General features: G+C 39.1%; 1 non-coding gene across 1 annotated transcript; it reads right to left on the bottom strand.

The window, feature by feature from the left end:
• Positions 1-5079: 5079 nt before the first annotated feature.
• Positions 5080-5141, bottom strand: trnam-cau. The gene has a single exon. It is a non-coding gene; the product is annotated as a tRNA-Met (tRNA).
• Between the last annotated feature and the right edge of the window lie 2109 nt (positions 5142-7250).

Below are 7250 nucleotides of genomic sequence, written 5' to 3'. Positions count from 1 at the left end.
ATTTACTATAAAAAAAGGCTGTGTTTAAGAATTTGCCTAATTCTGCACGTGCTAAACTGCCAAATGAATATTAGAATATGTCCTCATGATTTTTTTTACAAATTTTGTAAAAAAGTTGTGTTTGGGTTACTATAATTCATTTTGATCCTTTGAAACTATAAAAGCTGTAGAAATGTTACATTTGGTGAGTGGTTCAATGGTGTGTTTTATCCAGAAACGAGCTTGAGTTTAAACCAATGCGCCTTTTCATGATTGGAAATCTAATGATCAAGTTCACAATGTTTTATCACTATGTTTACCAGTTGAGTGATCTAGATCCAAGACGTCAAGCCTGAAGGGGAAAACTAATTTGTGGGTCAGGAAGATAGTGTATTTTGCCCCTATTCAGCAGATCACCCTTGAAAAACTGATAGTAAAAGAAGGCAGTGAATTTAAAAGTACTCCACAAGCTACAGTCTAAAATGAAAAGGGGCTTCACTGTGTTCAAGATGGCAGTCCATTGTGAAGGCTGCAGTCGAGAGGGTCACTGTCACCTACTGGCCATTTAGTTTAAACTAACGATCGCAAACTCTGCTTCTTAAATATCGCCGGCAGTCGTTCGGAGTAATCACAGGCTTAAAAGTTTATATTCAGAGCCCTTCAGCTCCCAGTTCGAATTAATGAAAATCATTGTTTTTGATATTGTCGAGCATCTCAAAGTACTTTATAAAGATTCTGTTAATAATAATAATAATCCTTGCATATGAAATATAGCACTTTTCACGTCGGGAGGTCGTCCCAAAGCGCTTCACAGAACACACTGTAAAGTGAATTGACTGTATATTTGTGGGCGAACGCGGCAGCCAATTGCACACAGCAATGTCCCACAAACAGTCGTGGATTGAAAATGACCAATTTATTATTGTTTTTGGTTTTGGAGGGATTATTATTAGGCGTGTGGAGTAAGGAAACTTGCCCAAGGTTTCGCCCTGCCTGGAATTGAACTCAGGTCTCTCGCTTGCAAAGCGAGTGCTCTAACCACTGAGCTACAGGACTCCACGTTAAGTGCAGTTACTGTGTGTTTGTGGACGAACATAGCTGCCCATTTGTGATTTCAAGCATTATTGAATCCTGAAGCTAGTGCTAATGATTTTTTCCTTACTTAAATTCCTATAACAAACCTGCTTGCTGAAATTTACCACTGTGCACTGCACTGCTTGAACTTGGTAGCATAGGCTATGACTTCAACAATGGTAACATAAAAACAACAAATGTAGTCTTATTTCAATGTTATGAACTTCATATATAGAAGTGAAGTACTACGTGAGACCTCTCCTTTCTGGACAACATACAATGGTGAGTGGTTGTGTTTCTTAATTTTGAACGGGCTGGTGTTCCTTCACCGCCAGCCATTCACAGTGATGGTAATTCTGACCTTATGCAAGATGTCACCGGTGATAACTATCACGCCAAATGTCACATTCTTACATCCGGAATCTATAATTAAAAATGGAACTGCATTGTCTATGATTCTTCCAGTAAGTATATCACTTCTGTTGCTACCTATTAATTTTTATTTTGAACAGCTCAAGCAGTATACACACAAAAAGTAAAACCAGATGTAATCCGGATGCACCAAGACAGTAGAAAAAGAGTATACAAATGTAGAGTTACAAAGGGCAATTTCAGGACAGACAACAGGAACAACAACAACAACAACAAGATTACATTTGTATAGCCTCTTTCACGTCGGGAGAACGTCCCAGTAGGAAGCATTTAGTTATCAGATAGCAATTAGCAGGTGGTAACGGGTTACCAGGAAGGGTAGTTGACACTGTTTGGTGTTGCGAAGGGAAGACTGGGGAAGGATGAGATGGAATGAACCTTATTCCTCCAAACCTCTCTTGTGATCTTATGTTCTACAGCCATATGTCAGCATCTGAAGGTGAAAGGCTTCATGATGAAATGATTGATGAAACATTGATCTACATTTTCCTTTTATCTGTGATTGACCTTCTAAGGATTTGCAGCATTCCTGCTTTTATTTCAGATTACTTCCAATTGCAACTTTTCTTTTTCTTTCAATTTAACCGCAGCATAAAATAGTTAAGGCTGTACATGCTGTGAACAGGCTGATAGCTTTTGAGCTGTGCAAATATTGGAGTCACATCTGCAGTACAGCTCCTATCACTCACTCAGGTGATGCATGTAGAGAAACTGCAGGGCTTTAAGGTGCTGTGCCTCACACAAGTTAATAAGGGATATTAGAGGAATGATAACTGTCTCTTATCAGGCCTCTGCAGACCTTCAAGTATCTTCATAGAGTGGAGCTCTACCGTGATAGTGATAGTTGGTTTATTGTTATTTCAGATATTGGTTTTTGGGGCAAGTCATAAGGTAAATAATAAATTATATAAAGTTTGAGTTCTGTAAATTTTAAGGAGATTTTAGAGAAGCTAAAGTGAAGCTCTTGGAAAGTAATTTACTCAATTGTTAGCAAAGGGGTGGTGGCATGAAATGCTATCATTATTCAGTTCAACAACTAGAGCACAACCTACATATTGTTATTGGGTTGTAGCAACACATCAAATATATGTTTGTTACTTATGTATTACTGAAACACTAAGTAGATGGTTAAATATTGTGCCTGTCGGTTTCTTTTTTACTTGAATTTATTTCTCAAAACAACTTTGAAAATATCAGTGAAATTACAAGTCAAAATGGAGCATGCAAATTACAACCTGACCAAATAACACATTCATAAACTATTAAATATTTATTATTATGTAAGCTTCATTTTATATTAGCCAATTTTAAAGGTGTTATGTTATCGGAGAGTAAACAACAACAAAATTACATTTGTATAGTGCCAGTTTCGGGAATAAATATTCCCGTTTGTAGATACAAGTCCTCAGTATTCCAATGCACTGTTGATGACAGCACAGCCAGCCTAGATCATCAGCAGGACTTGGAAGGACAGACCAGACATTGGGGTGCAGGAACTCATCAGCTCCTGTTAAGCCTGAAAACTAAAGCCCTAACGAATAGGGCTGTCCTAGCTGGACAAGTAGCAACAAAGCTTGCCAGGTAGTGCTATCAAGGCAAGCTATGTGATTTTATCTAGACTCCAGCAGTATCTCAATGCTGGAGTCCCTAAGGTTTGGCTCTTGTCATCCTGCACCTAATATTCTCTGGAATTAAGTGAGCATGATGTGTCCATCCAAAGAGAGAGTGTGCATTCTATTCCAATAAACAACTCTGGAATTTTCATTTATAGGTGGGATGCATGAAATTCTCAGTTTAGTTTGGATACTCTTAAGCATAGTAATGGGTTTTTGCGTATGTCAGACACCCGACTGACCAAAAATAATGGATAGGTATGGATCTTCTGTCAGGAGATGTCCCTAGCATATACTATTGCAGAGAATTACATAGATGTGTACAGCACCAAAGCAGGTTGTTTGGCACTAGTCCTTGCTGGTGTTTATATGAGGCTCTATCCATCCTAATCTCCCCTCCCTAGTCTCCACACACATCTCTCTATATTCCTTTCCCCTTATTTATTGAGTTTCCTGCCTCACTGACTCACTGTCATGTTGGAGGGAACTCTGGAATGAAAGGAGGCAACAAAGATCTTACAATGAGAGCTTGATAGGGTTTGCACATAGGCTGATGAAGTTTAATACAGGTGAATGCAAAGTACTACATATTGGAAGTAAAAATAGCAACCATATGTACTCCATGGATGGAACGGAACTTTCCAAGAGGAAAGATGAAAGTGGTCTAGAAGTATTGGTTGACTTATCACTCACCATGACAGCTCAGTGTGAGATAGCAATAAACAGAGCAAACAGGATGCTGATCTATATTGCCAAATCAGTTAAGTTTAGTTCTCAGACTTCATACTTGAAGTACTGTGACCAGATTCTGGTCACCACAACAGAAGAGGGCTGCCCAGGCCCAAAAAGAAGCGCAGAGGAGAGTAACAAGGAAAATTCCCAATGTTTACAGGAATACGCTTTGATCAATGGTGAAAGAAATTAGGGATCTTCAGTATTGAAAGGAGACATCTCAGACAGGATCTTATAGATTGAGAAAGTTAATTCAGAACAATACTTCGCAAAAGGCAATTTCACCAGGAAGTTTTTCTTTGTCCAGAGGGTAAGTAATGATTTGAACAAATCGTCAGGAAGGGTGGCTGAAGCCAGCACATTGTACTCATTTAAAAAACAGCTTGTGATGCGATGAAAAATTGTAGGTTGGGTATTCTGGATGAAGTCCTTCTTCATTTAACAAATTTTGTGATCTTATTATTGTGGTAGTTTCCTCTTAAATTTATTTGTTTCAACCACAGATCGTGCTTTTGGTAAGTTGCTTTGAGACATCCTCCTGACGTGTTTCCACTCCATAGCTAGAGCCAAGCAATTAAATAATAATTACATGCTATCCCAGCAGCTTGGAAAGACTCAGTGGATATCTGGCACAAAAAAGAGGCAGCCCAAAAAGTAAAGGAAAGCATCCAAGTGGACAGTTGAGGTCGGAAATTCTTCTGGGAAAGAAGTTGCTAAGATTTGACACTTCATATCTGAGAATACCCACCGACTGCAGATTGTTGACCGAAAGGATTAACAATGATATTAAGATTCAAAACAGATTGCACCAGGAGGAAAAGGACTGTTTTGACTTTAAACCTGTTGTATTATCATTAATCCTGCAGACCACCAGTCTATAGCCAGTGGCTGCTGTTATAAAATAACACAAAACATATAATCTCAAACAATAGTGGTTTATTTAATAATAATAATCCTTGCATTTGGTATAGAACCTTATCACGTCTTCGTGACTTCTCAAAGCACTTCACAGAATATACTGTAAAGTGAATTGACTGTATATGATGTGGGTGAAACGAGGCAGCCAATTGCACATAGCAATATTCCACAAACCGTCATGCATTGACTGACTAAGTTATTATTACTATTTTTTTGGAAGGTATTATTATCCCCAGAAAAGTGACCACCGATTGACTAACAACCGGGTTCCTACTTACTGCTAGGTAAACAGAGGTGTGTGGAGTAAGGAAATTTGCCCAACGTTTTGCCTTGCCCGGGAATCGAACCCGGGTCCTCTCGCTTATGAGGCGAGTGCTCTAACCACTAAGCTACAGACTCCATAGTCCACATGTTTATCACAGTGAAGACAACACTTCTATCTAATCCACTGATACAAAATTAAACAACAATATGAAATCAAAGCAGCAACTCTCCACAACCTTAAAGTAGACCTAGAATGGAACCAAATAATTTTCTCTCTCTCTTATAATGATAAATGCCCTATACTTGTGTCCTTTTTACACAAAAACTCAAAAAACTACATTTTTTGTACCAAAAACAGTGAAACACAATGGATAGAGAGAGGGAGGCAGAGAAAGAGAGGCAGAGAGACTGAGAGAGACACACAGAGAGTCAGAAAAAGAGTGACGCAAGGAGAGAGAGAGAGACACACACACACAGACACAGAAAGAATGAGAGTCAGAGAGATAAACCGAGAGAAAGAGAGAAGTAGAGAGAAAGGAACAGAGAGAGATGGAAGAAGGGAGAAACAATGTTTCTCTTCCTCTTGATTTTCATCTCTCTTGTTTCTGTTTTCCTCCTTTCCCCCACTCTTTTCCTGTCTCTCTGTCTTTTCCCCCCCTCTCTCCCTCTGTCTCTGTCAAACCTTCTTTCTATCTTTTTGTTTCCTTTTACTTTTCTCACATAAAATGTGCTATTTCTCCCGAATCTTCAACAAGTCGAGTGAACTTATATGAATAATTTTTACATTTAATATACTGCTTTAAAATAACATCACAATGGCTTAAGCTCAGTGACTATGTATTCGTAGGCAATGGCAACAGTCAATTTGCTGTCCATCAATCAGCCATGAAGTGAAAGAGCAACTTTATCTGGGCGATTTCTGGCCTGGATGCTGGGAGAAACTCTTTATGAATAGTGCCATGGGATCTTTAACATCCACCTGAATATGCAGACAAGACTTCGGATTAACTTTTCACCTGAAGAACGGCACCTTTGGTGTATCAGTCCAGATTGTGAGAGTGGTAGTTGAACCCACAACAACCCTCAAACTCAGACTTCAGCATGTTACCATTTGAGCCATGCTTATCTTTTCATTCTTTATCCATCTACACCAACAGTTTTCATAGAATGCAGGTTAATATCATACACAGCAGCTTACACCAGATAGTGTTCCAGGTGCACAGTACAGACATTGCCAGACATCACTGCATCATTTGCACAGATGTCGTATCATTTGCTTGCCAAGCTTCTTCCTTCCATTGCTCTGCTCAAGGCATTTAAACTTCTTTTTTCTTTCTCTTGAGTATGATTCCATGGATGCTTGGTGCCCTTTGGTCCCTTGGCTCATTATTTATGTATTAGACCTGACAGTGCATGTCAGGAATTATTTAACCATAACCATTGCAACCAAAACCTATCCAGACGTACGCTGCTTAAGCAGGGAGTTACCATCAGGAGTGAGATCTGAGGCTAATTACTGGACGCTGCTCTCAGTGTGACTCAATCAGAGATCAATTAATTCTGCACAGATAAATAAATCAAACCCTTTTGATCTGAATAACAACAACAACAAAATTACATTTGTATAGCGCCTTTCACTTCGGGAGGACGTCCCAAGGCGCTGGATAGCTCATTTACTCATTGCATAAATTTCCTGAGCCTGAGCTTATGGTCTCTTTTGAATGGACAATACCATGATTTCATAGATCTGAAAACAATGGAACACTTTACAGCACACTTTTCATGCCTTATGGAGTGCTGTAAGATATACAATACAAAATATAATGCAAGAAATACTGTGCTCCAGCTTTATATCAGCCACATGACTATGACCTTAAAAGCAATCTTGCCTTGCTAAATATTTTGCTACTATTCCTCTGCTGTTTGGCTGGTGATAGCTCTTATCTGTTCATCTTCAATTTGCTCATGATCCTGTAGAAATTGTGTCAAGGGCTGTGATATTGCTTGCTTGTCTGCCCGTTGCCTTTCCTCTGCAAGATGAGAACACAAGTATGTTTCTTCCTATGGGTTTTCCCGTCTATACTTAGAGCCAAATAGTGTAGCCAAATAATCACCCGCTGACTCTCCTATTTGAATAAGTTGCTATTTGAATTCACTGGGACCTTGTTACCTTTTTAAGTTACTGAGCACTCTTGTCACTTTCTACTTCATTGGCTCCAACACTTCCTGCTCAACTCT

The sequence above is a fragment of the Callorhinchus milii genome, unplaced genomic scaffold (genome assembly GCF_018977255.1).
Source record: "Callorhinchus milii isolate IMCB2004 unplaced genomic scaffold, IMCB_Cmil_1.0 Scaffold2, whole genome shotgun sequence".
NCBI lineage: Eukaryota > Metazoa > Chordata > Chondrichthyes > Chimaeriformes > Callorhinchidae > Callorhinchus > Callorhinchus milii.
This window is presented reverse-complemented; position numbering and strand designations above follow the sequence as displayed.